This window comes from Protopterus annectens, chromosome 7.part0 (assembly GCF_019279795.1).
Source record: "Protopterus annectens isolate FY-2018-M chromosome 7.part0, PAN1.0, whole genome shotgun sequence".
Classification (NCBI taxonomy): domain Eukaryota; kingdom Metazoa; phylum Chordata; order Ceratodontiformes; family Protopteridae; genus Protopterus; species Protopterus annectens.
Window position 1 is genome coordinate 1,829,408,977 of NC_056739.1, and position 14,188 is coordinate 1,829,423,164.

Genomic DNA, 14,188 nt, shown 5'->3' on the forward strand with positions numbered 1-14,188 from the left:
ATTGCCATCATGAGGCCTGTCCCACCCACCACACATCCAATTGGCCAATATCACATGATGTACTGACTGCAGACATTTGCTTTTCGTTGCCCTCAGCCCTGTAGTGTCTGTGGTGCTTGTAATAACTGTGTAACATGATAGTACAAATCAGTATTCATCTAGCATTTGTATACCCAGTCCTATCAAATGTAAAGTTGTGGATGACTGGGTATTGTGTGTGTGTTTCCACAGGAATGGTTTATGGCCGATTCACACACACTTTTACTTCCCATAGTCCATGTTAGCACTCATGCTGATGTCAGCCACCTTGAAATAACCTTTGGCCAATTCTCAGCTCCTTAATCTCTGTGACGCTTGGATAACTGTGTAATGCTATAGTGTAACATTCTAGTTAGGTAGGAGTTCTAATCCCAGACTTGGCAACGGTGAAACTCTGTGTGTGTGTGTGTGTGTGTGTGTGTGTGTGTGTGTGTGTGTGTGTGTGTGTGTGTGTGTGTGTGTGTATGTCTGTGTGTTTAGAGATTAATGATTTTGAGGCCATTGACAGTCACTATACCTCCCATTTCCCAACTTTAGCAAACCTGCTGATGTCATTCACCTTGAAATACCCCTGTGGACAAGGTTTATCCCTATAAGCTCCATTAAATAGGAAAAATGTAGTAGTAGCAACTACACTGGTATGGGTTTGAAGCTCATCTGTGGCAAGTGTTTGTGTGTATATCTCAAAGATTTTGGCCCCATTTACACCCAGTACACATTTCAGAGCCAGACTTTAGCAGTCCTGCAGATATCATCCAGCTTAGAAGTACCTGTTGCCAACCTGAAACCATGTTAGGTCAGTGGTGCATGTGCTAAATGTGTAACATAATGGTCCATAAAGATTGTTAGATAGAGGTTTGAACCTCACTCCTGGCAAATGTAAATGTGTGTTTAAGGTAAAATTATTTTTGGGATCTTTCACCCACTACTTTACCCAAAGCCAGTATTTACAAAGGCTGGTGATGTTCCTCACCTTAGAAGTACCTTGAGACAACATCCGTCCTCTAAGCTTTGTGGCACGTGCTTTAAATGCAGTACACTGTAGTAGCAATACATAGCTAGGTAGGGGTTTGAATCTCAGTGCTGAAAAGTGTGTGTGTGTGTGTGTGTGTGTGTGTGTGTGTGTGTGTGTGTGTGTGTGTGTGTGTGTGTGTGTGTGTCATCAGTATCCTTTGTGGAGGTTGCTGTGATTGTGTAATAACTGCATGCATTGTAGGGTGGGTTTTGCTAAATTATTATATTGAGGACCTAGTATATGTCACAATTTCCACCTTACAAGGACATGTAAAATGTCAAATACCAGAGAGGCTGTTGTAGACAATCCATATCCCTACATGTGACATTATGGATTGGTGAACAATATAGGTAACCCTTGTATTACTCAGAGAAGACTCTCCACCTATTTCTCATACACAAACACACTTGGCTAGTCAACAACCACTACATTGGTAGTTTTCTGCATATTGCCTCACAGATAGTAACCATGGTGTGATTGCAGTGGACTACATGCCTGTTGATCACAACAGTGGCACTGACATCAGAAAGTAATGTGGTGTGTTACATCTCATGACTGAGTGTGTGTTATCCAGAAAGTAAAAGGACATGGCACCCTGTTCTATCGCTGCAGTAGGCAAATAAATGCTTACAGTGGTCCTTTTGCTATGTTCCCCACTGGATGCCTACAACAGCTGTAAAGTCTGCAAATGTAACCCACAAAGGGAATACCATGCCTTATACAAATGCCCTGTATGGTCAGATGCTACTAACTCCACTGAATACCTGTATTATGCTGTCAATGTAAGTGCAAGCATGACCTCAGTTCCATAGCCAGGTCTCCCCAAATTAGGTCAGGAATGCTACATCAGAAGATAACAATCGGTGCACACAACATGCCCTAGTGACCTCAAGTACACTTCCACATGTCAAAGAACATGCATGTGGGACATGTGCACAACCCACTGTCCATGTTATGGAATATAGATCACATATATGGGAAGCAGTGCACATCACTGGCCACCCACAATAGTAACCCAGATGAGTGGTTGGTGAATACAATACCCACCTGTGGGGACCACTCCAGGGACTACACCCCGGAGCCACACTGGAGACCATTGTCATGTGGCCTGATGCAAAGGTATTCCCTTTGCCTAGCCTTGTACAGCCTTCAGGTTCATTCACCTACTACATACCTGTGAAGCAATGAACCTATGCATCTCAGTACTGGCAAGTGTGTGTGTGTCTGTGTGTGTGGAGATTAATGATTTTGAAGCCATTCACAATCACTACATCTCCCATTGCCCTACTTTAGCCATGTCATTCACCTTGAAATAACCCTTTGGCCATGTATCAGCCATATAAGCTTTGCAGCGCTTGTGATAACTGCTAATACTATAGTGTAGCAAACTAATTAGATAAGAGTTCTAATCCTGATCCTGTCAACTATGATAATGTGTGTGTTTCTGAGAGAGTGTGTGTGTGTGTGTGTGTGTGTGTGTGTGTGTGTGTGTGTGTGTGTGTGTGTGTGTGTGTGTGTGTGTGTGTGTGTGTATTCATTGACACCTGCTTTTGTGGACATCCATACATACTAGACTTCCCTTATCCCTCCTTTAGCACTGTTGCTGTCACTCACCCTGAAAGATACCTTTGGACAGCTCTCCAACATATAAGTTCTGTGGCGCATGCAATAACTTCCTAACACTGTGAAAACAATACATAAGTAGGGGGCTGAAACTCAGTATTGGTAAGTGTGTGTGTGTGTGTGTGTGTGTGTGTGTGTGTGTGTGTGTGTGTGTGTGTGTGATCAGTATCCTGTATGTATGTTGGGGTGATTGTGTAATGACAGGATCCATTGCAGTTTAGGTTTTGTTACATCATTATATTGAGGCCGTATATGTCCCATTGTCCACATTACAAGGCCAACAGTTTTCAAACACTGTAGAGGTTGTTGCAGACAGTCCTCAGCCATATATGTGTACAGTCATGTGCAATTACTATGTGACAGTATGGATTAGTAAAAAATATAGGCAACCGTTATAATACCCAGATGCCACTTTCCACCCACGGATCATACACAAGCATGCTTAGCTCTTACTCTCTTACTCCCTTCTATTCTTAATTTGTCTCTGTCTCTCTCTCTCTCTCCCTCTCCCTCTCTGGTGGATGTGGAAAAGTACATCTGTTTTGCATAGGCAGCAGCTTGAGTTTTGTAAGTAATGCTCATGATCTGCTGATGGCCTGTGCATGGATTGCAGTCCCCCACTTGCTAATTGCATGTGGAACAGCTGTGGTATCATTCCTATAGTCAATTGCATGGAAGCACACTCCTATAACTAAGTACTTCATGTGGGTGTAGGCCCTTTTCCTTCACTGTGAGCAGGACTTCATGTGTGTACTTGACAAACAGCATCACAGAGGGTAGTTGGAAATACTTCTTACAACATACACTGTCGAGACAGGCCAACAAACATGAGGTGTATGTTGCAGACATGGGGACAGAATGTTAGTATTGCTGCTCTACATTTGAAGTAATGTTGGTTTAACAGGTTTTGTGTGGATATTGCTGTTCTACATGATTTAAAGTCTGGCATGACAGTGTGACAGTGTTATGTGGTTGAGAAAACACTCACCTGTAGAGCTATCTGCAGACTGGCCAGAGTTTGTAGTCTTATATGTGTTGTGTTACTCACACATTTCCTATCTTTAGAAATGCATTAGCATACTCTGATGATTGCAGTCAGTACATGGTGACATCCTTGTGAGTTACTGACTTCATATCCCGCAGAAGAGATATGTCACAGCAATCCCTGTTACACCAGGAAATGTCTCAGTTTATCGCAGCAATATATCAATATTAGCCCTGTGTTTGTGCCTCCATCCCTCAAGTCTGTCACCCTTTGTCCATATGCCATGCAGTAAGAGGTACATATGTACAGTAAATCATTATTTACTGACATCATAACTGATAACAAGCCAGTGAGATATCAGACTGATAGACATGTATGTATAGTAGGCCTTATATTTGAGGACAAAACCTGGACATTCTGTTGCAGTGTGTACTGAGGGCTGTGTACTTATGGTGATTGTTGACAGAGTGTGTATTGTGAATATGTTACTTGGCCTGTGTACAGACTGTGGTAGATGTCATTGTTCTTCATCCTACTCTATCCGATGTTGCATGCTGCTCCAGTTTATGGTACTCTATCAGCGTACATGTTTGTAGGGCCAGACCGACACATGTCCCATACCACAGTCAGGCATCAGACTACACTGTGGAATGGCCAGTATATGTAGGGTTACTGTGTGAGTGGCACATATGAGGGTGGTTTTGTTCACATAGTCCATATACTGCCATATTAATTAGGCTTACCATAATGTGACTGTGACTGTGTTCAGATTGGTTGTGGGTATGCACTTTCACCACTGGTGTCTGTTACTCTGTGCTGTTACATGCCTGTAGTGCCTGCTATATTTGCAAGTACATGTGTATTCCCCCATAGGAAACTTGGGTCAGTGTTGTGGCAGTCTGCCTATAGTTTACACAGTGCTTTGTGACATGTCTAGCAGCTTAGAGTATTTACCTAGTGTGATGTTATGTCCAGATATTTGTCAGATCTACTGTTGCCTAGCCACCATAACTGTTGTGTATTTCTGACAAAACAGTGGGATGCTATAAAGATGTATGTCACTAACTAGTGGGAAGTATGTGGGCTTGGGACCTCTGCTCTTCAAGTTAATATGTGTTAGGACAGACAGGAGTGTGTGAATGCATCATCTGTGTGAGCTTATCTATTCCAGTATTTTTGTGATATTCCCATTTACATGGCTGTAAACATCCACTTTGTCAGGCTTGGTCTACACGTCTTGCACTAAGGAGTTCTGTGTATACCTCTGGACTGACCAGATTGTGTCAGACTGTCCATGTTTATTGGTAATATCTCTGCTGTATTCAACAGGATCATTACTGTGATTTGTGTGGTACTTCACTATGATGATCTTATGATGTCTTGCAGTAACTGATGGCGTATATGTCAGTATCAGAAGTGACTTGCCACACAACATGTCTATTAACACAACCCCTGTTACTGTAGCAACATTTTGCATTTATACCTGCAATACTTACATGACATCCCCTTGCACTAAGAGGTTGTGACTACTGGTGCTGAGGTATGACTCCCACTACATGTTATGGGAATATGTTATTTTTATATATATATATATATATATATATATATATATATATATATATATATATATATAAATCAATATACAGATATATAAATATATATATATATATATATATATATATATATATATATATATATATATGTGTGTGTGTGTGTATGTACATGTATACTTATATCTACATATGTATATATATATATTTATATATATATATATATATATATATATATATCCATATCCTTATGTGTGAACATGAGTGTTTGTATATACCTTCCCAGATGCATCCCACCATATTTATCTGATATGTGTATATTTAGATATAACAACATACCGATTCAACAGTCAAAGCAGTTGTTCACTACTATTCAGTATGTGTACTGACAGATATATTGGAAAAAACAACAAACTTCTTCACAGCTATGATGGCTTAGTGGTTAATTACTGTGACTATAGTGTACAGGGTCCTGGGTACAAAACCTGCAGGGGCTGTTTATTTTGTTGCTAGACAGAACAAGGACTGTTGGATACAGAGTAGTTAAGGCAGTTTTAAGCGGGTTTGCGTGGGTTTGCCCGACGATAAGTGGTGCAAACATACGGTTAAATGGATAGGCCCTTAACTATGTAGGCTTCACTTACCAGTGTGCAAGTCTTTTTAGCATTTATATTTAAGCAATGCTTACACCTGCTAAGCATGGCTCAGCCTGGGTAACCAGTCATCACATTTCAGTCTGATGAAATGGCAGGGTAATGACATCTTTAATAAGTGTATTTAATTCCATGTACATAACATGCTTTTATGTGCTGTCATTACAGTAGCAAGGGGTGTGGGTATACTGTATGGGACACCTGAGTATATATGCCTAGTACAACAACCTTTTCCATTTGTATGTGTTTCATACATGGGTAGTATCCCAGGTTATATGCAGTGACAATTGCATGTATTGTATTATTACGTTACTACTGTTAACAGTGCTTTCCCAAATAAGAGTAGATTGCAGATTGTAGTACTGGAACCATACACCCCTGCTTGCAAAGTTGGACTCTGAGTACTGACTATTGTGTTCTTGGTGTGTGAGCTGTGTGTTATTAAGTATTTGCTACTGGATATTGATCTAATATGTGGATATTAACTGTAGACTACTATGTGTATAGGATATATCATTGAGGGCTGCTGCCATGTAGTAATGGCATACCTATCAGTGTCAGATGTTTATCTGTCAAAACATTCATCCTAATGCATAACCTGTTAGCTAGCTGATTTCTGTCTGTCCTCTGTACAGATGTGCAGATATCAGGTATCTATCTTGGCTGCTTACAGGCAATACGTGCTTGACTGACACTGACATGTCTTCCCAGCTGTGTTATGCGTACCACAGCTAGGAAACCCCACCCTGTATGCACAACATGCCATGTATACCTCAACTAGACTACCACAGTCAACAAAACATGCTTGGGTACAGGTCTCCAACCCAGACACTGACCATGTTATGTAATATATGTTGCATACATGTAAGTTGGAGCACCTCAGTAGCCCTCTACAAGAGACAACCAAATGATATGATGTTGCATTTAACTGTCACCCTGAAGATTGCTCACATAGCATCTGTTGATGGCCTGCTGACAAATGTCAGGTGGCATGATACCACAGCACCCACATCCCCTTCTCTTCTCATCTTTCACGGACAATATCCTGGTACTCACCTAGGAACACCTGCACCTATGGACCCCAGTTCTAACAAATGTGTCAGTGTGCATTACTGAGGATAACAGTGTCTGTGTGTTTGTAAACTTGTAGTTGATAATACCCTGAGGGCCTTCTCACCCACTACATCCCCCATTGCCATAGTTATAAATGGCTGCTGCTGTAATGGACATTAAATGTACCTTGTTACACTCTTCACCCTATGGGCTACCTGGAGCTTGTAGTATCAGCACAACACTGTTGTACAAATTGGTAGATAGGCATGGGTTACCTTCTGAGTCCTGGCAAGTCTGTGTATGTGTGCAAGTGTGTATATTTGTAGGATACAGCATTCTGAGGCAACATTCTCCAAATACAATATACCTGGCCATACAGTATAATGGATAGTAATGTTGCTAACATTAGAAGTGTCATGACAAACCATCACCCTACTATCCCTGTGGCATGTGCAATAAATGCATATCCCTGTAGTAGCACTGATGAGATAGACAAAGGTTGTATTGCAGTTCTGGTCAATGTGTGATTGTGGGTATGTCAGAGTATTATCATGGGTTTCAGTGAGTAAAATATCTAATGTGGGGTGTGGGTGCTGGGTATACTGTATTTATACCATGATACCCCCAGTACATGTCCCAAGGTCCACTGTATGAGGACCACTGTCACCATCAACCATACAGGTAACTGATTATACTATCCAGCCCAATGATCATGTGCTGTGTGCAAATTATCTGTAACAAAATGAACTCACTGACAAGGTAGTTAGCACTGATAAACCCAGGTCTCTCAGATGTGTCTATGACTGTTATGTGTTTGTCGATGTATATATCACAGTATGTCATTCTATGTATTGTTTCTGGCATTCGTGGATTATGTGTTGTCATATAAAAGCATGGAGCTCTGATTGTATATATGCCTTTTTACAGAAATTATTTTGTCATTTGTTGTATTTGTACTGTTATGTTATGGAACTTTTCTCCCCGGGCCTCCGCTGTAAATGGACCTTGTTCCAGTCTGACTTTCCCGGAAAACAAATGCAAAATAAAATAAAAATAAAATTGTTAATTAATACCCAGTACATCCCAAATTACCATACTATGCAAGGTCTGGTGATATTCTTCACTTAACAAGAAACTCAGGACACATCTCATCCTAAAAGCTGTGTGGTGTGTGCAATTAAGGCCAAACACATTAGTAGCAATAAGTACCTAAGTAGGCGTTCTACTCTCAGTGTTGCCAAGTAAGTGTGTGTGTTTATGTGTGTGTGTGTGTGTGTGTGTGTGTGTGTGTGTGTGTGTGTGTGTGTGTGTGTGTGTGTGTGTGAAGGGATCTACTTAAGTTTGCAGAAAATACATGTCCCAGGAGGTTATCTGTCCAAGAACTGAATTGCAAATGCTAATATTTCAAAGGAATCATGTTGTGGAAATTCATTCCATCAAAACTAGTAGTAGATGTGTAAATGCCCTCTTCCCCACTGTATAGCTGTACAGCAATACTGGAGTTGGTAAATATAATTGGGTGTGAATGTTGTGGACACAGCCACCCTCATTAGAGTTATTGTTGTGTGCATCCCCCCACTTAATGTACTGTAATACTGTACAGTTTATGTTAACAGGTAAAGTAGTTGTCAATCACACTGTGTGCAGTTTTACACCACCCCACACCCTCCAAAGTGGAGGGCTGTGCCACCCACACCAGCACACCTATGTTTACCAACTCCAGGATTGCACTACATTGGGGAAGGGGACATATACACTGCCAGTACCATCATCAATTACATTAAACTAGCAGACTGATTATGTACTGATGTGATGTTTTGATTAGTTTGTCTTGGTGGAATGACATAGGCCAAAATGGGTTCACTGCAAAAGTAAGTACGTCCATGTGTACAGTATTCTCTGTGTATTGCATTAACACCAAAGCCTCTGTGTGTGTGTGTGTGTTATACACAAACATGTGGTGTGTGCCACCCAGTACGCTTACCATTGTCCAATATAGAATGGCTGCTGACATCAGCCACCATACACTCACCTGTATACAGCCCCTAGACCTACCAGCCATGTGGCACATGCAGTAACTGTTATACAGATCTGTTACTTGTGTTCAGCTCTACCCAGGATATGACAGTCAATGTGTCACCACAGTGCCATATCCCTTGTAGGAAACAACAGCAGACCAACATCCTGCTGACACATAGACACCTATAACACAAACTGAATACATTATGGATACCATAATCAGTCCATGTAAATAACAGCTATAATGCATCATGGCTGAACAGCTACACATCCTGACATGTAAGCATTAAACATTCCTGCTGAAAACATGCTACATAGCATTACATTGCTACACCTTAGTACATTCACCCTGTGCATCAGAACCATATTAGCCTGTCCCTGCATCGATGGTATGGATGACAGGGATGTGTTGCAGGTATCATCATATGCAAAGTGTATGTTGTGGGTTTGCAAAAGACCTCGGCTGAGCCATTTGGTTGACATCATGTGTGTGTGTTATCGGGTTGGGCTGTGCAGATGTGGTGTGTGTAGGTATGGAGGTGCCCTAACTGTGTTGGTGATGTGTGTGTGTGTGTGTGTGTGTGTGTGTGTGTGTGTGTGTGTGTGTGTGTGTGTGTGTGTGTGTGTGTATGTATGCACACAGTTCTGCCATGTGGCTGCCCTATACAGGGTTTTGTTGGACAGCTGCAGTCTGTAAATGGCAGGGTGTGCAGTTCACCATCTCTGGTCACGGACATGAGAACTGTGCCTGCCGGGGGTTCCACGGGCACTACTAGGTAAAAGTCCAGATATGGTACTCTCCCCAATGATGACAAATGTCCGCTGGATCCGAGTCCCTCTTGCAAAAATAGCTGCATCCTGACATACACTTTGGATTATCACAGTATCAAAAATATTGTTGAAGAAAACTGGGACATTGTCACAGGAAACCCTTTTCTGATTAACATCTTAGGTGAAGCCCCATCATTTGTTTATAGGAAGGCCAGGAACATTAGTAGTTTTGTTGAATTTAAAACTAGATCATATGAGAAAAGCACTGAAAGATGTGAAACTAATTGTACATTTTGTATATTTATACAGCAAGGTGATAGTTTTTATTGCCTTTATTTAAAGAATATCATTAAAACTAGTGCATGGGGTGACTGTAACAGTACAAAAGTAATTTACAGGGCACAAAGCAATGAATGTGATGCATTCTATGTGGGCAAGACTATAAATAAACTCAAGCATAGGATTTCATGTCATCTGTCAGAAATCTGCACTGGATGTAAAAATAATGCACTAGCCAAACACCTTTCTCTTCATAAAAGACACACAGGTTTTAAGTTCCAGATCCTGGATCACATAGACATTGGTGATCTTGAAGGAGACATCCAAAATATTCTGAAGAATCATGAACTCATGTGGCAATTAAAGCTGAACTCTTTTAGGAAGCCTGGACTAAACTACTACTGTTCAATTAAAAGTGCACTGGAACTTAAAAAAATGTCACATTGTTTAAATGATTAATTCTATTTTATTTTATTTTATTCTACAAATTGGTTTTAAATACCATTTTAAATCAGTTGAAATTTAAGTGTATATTTTGTTTCCTTCATCATACATACATTTTTTCTTATTTTTATTTTTTTCTGGTTATTTTTTCCACTTTATTCAAAATGATGTGTAATAACAATACTAACTAATTATACAATTATATATATTTTTATAGATTGTTTTTAGGGTTCTTGTACACAGACCTGAAGGAGTCTAGAAGGACGAAAGCGATCTTTGTTAACAATAGGTTATGAAAATAGAAATTGATTTTTACATGCAAAATGTATAGGTATATATTTATATATAATTTTTGATTGCCAAATGAACTAAGGTTGATATATTTCCAGCCATGTAATATATTGTCTTGGATAAAATCACAGACTTAATAATCAACTTAATAATCTGGTTAAATAAGAGGTTCCACATCATTATAAATTTTATTTAAAGTACATAAGGCTTATATATTATTATGACAGCTACTAAGCAGGGCAGGACCAGCTTGAATGTCACACTGATGGGGGAAGGGATGTGAATTTAACACGTGTACCAATAACACTTTGTTTTACAGCACAATAAACCACTCCCGTGACTGATAAAAAGTATATATATATTTAGAAAGCTTGTGAGGAAATGATTACTCTATTTTTGTTTTACTTGGATCGCTTGTCTGTGTACTTAATAAAGGATTTTTGACTGGAAACAGACTGCCTGCCTTGCTTGGATTACTTTCGAATACTTAGTTATGCTGTACAATTGTATATTATCTATTATTATTTTTTGTTTTGTTTTGACTTAAGATATGTTTAAGTTCGCTACTTCTACTACTATTGTCTGATCTGATTAATATACAGTGATTAACTAGGACTATATGGACTGAACATCTTCCACACAGAGAAGTTTCTTACATTCAGTTACATGCATACATGTTTCACATACCGTTTTATTATTGTGCTCTCTTCTGTGTATGACTTGGATATCTTCTTTGTTTGTTTTTTTTTTATTATTTTTTTGTTTGTAGTATTACTTTTTAGTGTTATTTTTTCTCTTTCTCTCTCTCTCTCTCTCTCTCTCTCTATCTCTCTCTGTCCAATACAGGGACCGAGCTGGTTTGAATAGGTTGCAGCATGGCCTTTGTAAGTGATGCTCATGATCAGGTGATGGCCTCTGCATCAATCAGTGTTCCCCACTTGCTAACTGCATACAGCCAGCTGTGTAGTACTTCCAATAGCCAATGTCATAGCAACCCACTAATATAAATGACTACATCATGTGGGTGTTGTCTCTTTACCTTTCCTGTAGTGAAGATATTCTTCCTGTGTGTGGGCAGCAGTGTTACAGACAACAGGTAGCAATACCTCTTACAACAGGACTTGCAGACACAGGATAACTACATGTTTGTATAAGGTTTCATAGATTCATAGATTAGTACTAGGCTAACTGCCCTTGCGAGACATTTTAAGCCTAGCCAATTATCCCCTGTGAGATTCAAACCCTGTACCTTGTGTTTGCATCCATTTGTGTTTCTGACTTCATATTCCTGAGTAAGGGTATGTTGCAACCAGTCCTGTAACACCAGCAACTTTCACAGTGTATAACAGCAATATTGAAAATATGGCCCTGTGTTCCAGCCTCTTTCCTCCACATATATACCAGGCTTTGTCCAGATGTCATGCAGTAAGACATTGTTAGGTAATGGCCTATCATTATTTAGTGCTGACATTCCTGCTATCATTCCAGTGATGTTGTGAACTCCAAAACAAATTGTGGGGTAGGGTCCATATATATGAGGGCTACAGCTGGACAAAATGTGTGTGACCTTGTACAGTCCAGAGGTCAGTGTATGGAAAACACTTTTACATGTCCTTGTAAGACATTTTAAGGGGGAGGGGTATTAAATGTTTTTAACCTAGGCTGTTACAACATGTGAGGGATATCAGTAGTAAGAAAGATTGAGGTATATGGCTGTACATTTTCATACATTTCACCATGGGAACAGTGGTGGGCTAGAGCTTACTGTCTTACACTCAGTTCTGTTTGTCAGTGTGATAGTGATGTTTTAAGTTAAGCCTTGTTATGTAAGAGATACATTAACATTGTGGCAACTAATACTTTTCCTCCTAGTAGATGAGTACAGAGTGTAATTGGAGGCTGCTGAACTACATATGTAATTAAGTTTTGATTGTTTCTTATCTTCAAGACGTGTTTTTTTTTTTTTTACTGTTGTACTACTTGAAGGCCTTAGCCTGGACAGCAAAGTATGTTATGTTTTTCAGACTACTGAATCAAATGTTTTGTTTGAGAGTTGCTTTAATCAGTTATTATGTATTTCAAACACCTAACTGCTATAAGAAATGGCATAAACAACTGAAATATTACACAAATAAACATTTCTATGTATACAAACTTGTGTGTGGTGTCATGCCCTTTGCATTGTGAGTGGGTTTATGTTTCATGCAATAATTCTCATTTGTAGGAAAGAATCAAACACTAGCCACTTTAAAAGGTGGCAACTGTAGGAATAATGGCTGTTTGACATGCTGTTCACCCTCTATATATACTCGTCTTATACATATCTATAAGTAGCAATATATTTACATGTATGTATGTATGTGTATATACATAAATATATATATATATATATATATATATATATATATATATATATATATATAGGGTCTATATTACATCAATGAACGATTAAATGTTCGAATCTCTAAAGGTCGACCTTTAGAGATTGAACATTGAAATGTTCGAAGATGTAATAAAAACAAATTAAATTAAAATAAAAGTAACAGAAAAGGGTTTTAGCAGGGGAGCAAGCCCCCCTGCACCCCCCACACCACCCGCTACTTAAATATAGCAACTCTGAGATTGCACATCAGTGCACTACATTGCAGATATGGGAAATGTCCCCTTCCGTACACTGTAGCATGATCTTGGAGTTGGTATATTTAAGTAAGGGGGTGTGGGGGGTGCATGGGGGTTTGCCTCCCTGCTTGCACCCTTTGGTTTGTATTTTCGAACATTTAATGTTCGATCTGTAAAGGTCGACCTTTACAGATTCGAACATTTATTTGTTCATTGATCTAATATAGACCCTATATATATATATATATAAAAATATATATATATATATATATATATATATATATATATATATATATATATATGTGTGTGTGTGTGTGTGTGTGTGTGTGTGTGTGTGTGTATATGTATCACTGAAATGTTTACTGCTTCCACATTGTACATACCTATGGTAGACTAACTGTTCTGCATGATATGTTAGAGATATCCTGACATTTTACAGCTGAGATGGCTTACTGTTAACTTGTTGTGGCTATGTTGTGCAGTGTCCTGGGTTCAAGCCTTGCAAATGCTGGTTATTGTGTTGCAAGGCAGATTTGTTCAGCTGTGGAGGAAGGGATAATGGCAATAATTACAAAAAGATCCCTATTTTGGGCCCCTTCACCCCCATTAACAGTGCCTTTGGTCAGATATTTTGCAGGGAGAGGTTCAGAGTATGGATCCAATGTGCGAATATATATATATATATATATATATATATATATATATATATATATATATTTATATACATGACTATGCTGCATAATATGTTTGAGAAAACAGTGCATTTATGTACAGCTCAAATTACATAGTGGAAAATCACTGTGGCTATGGTATGCTGGGTCCTGGGTTCGAAACTTGCAAGGGATGA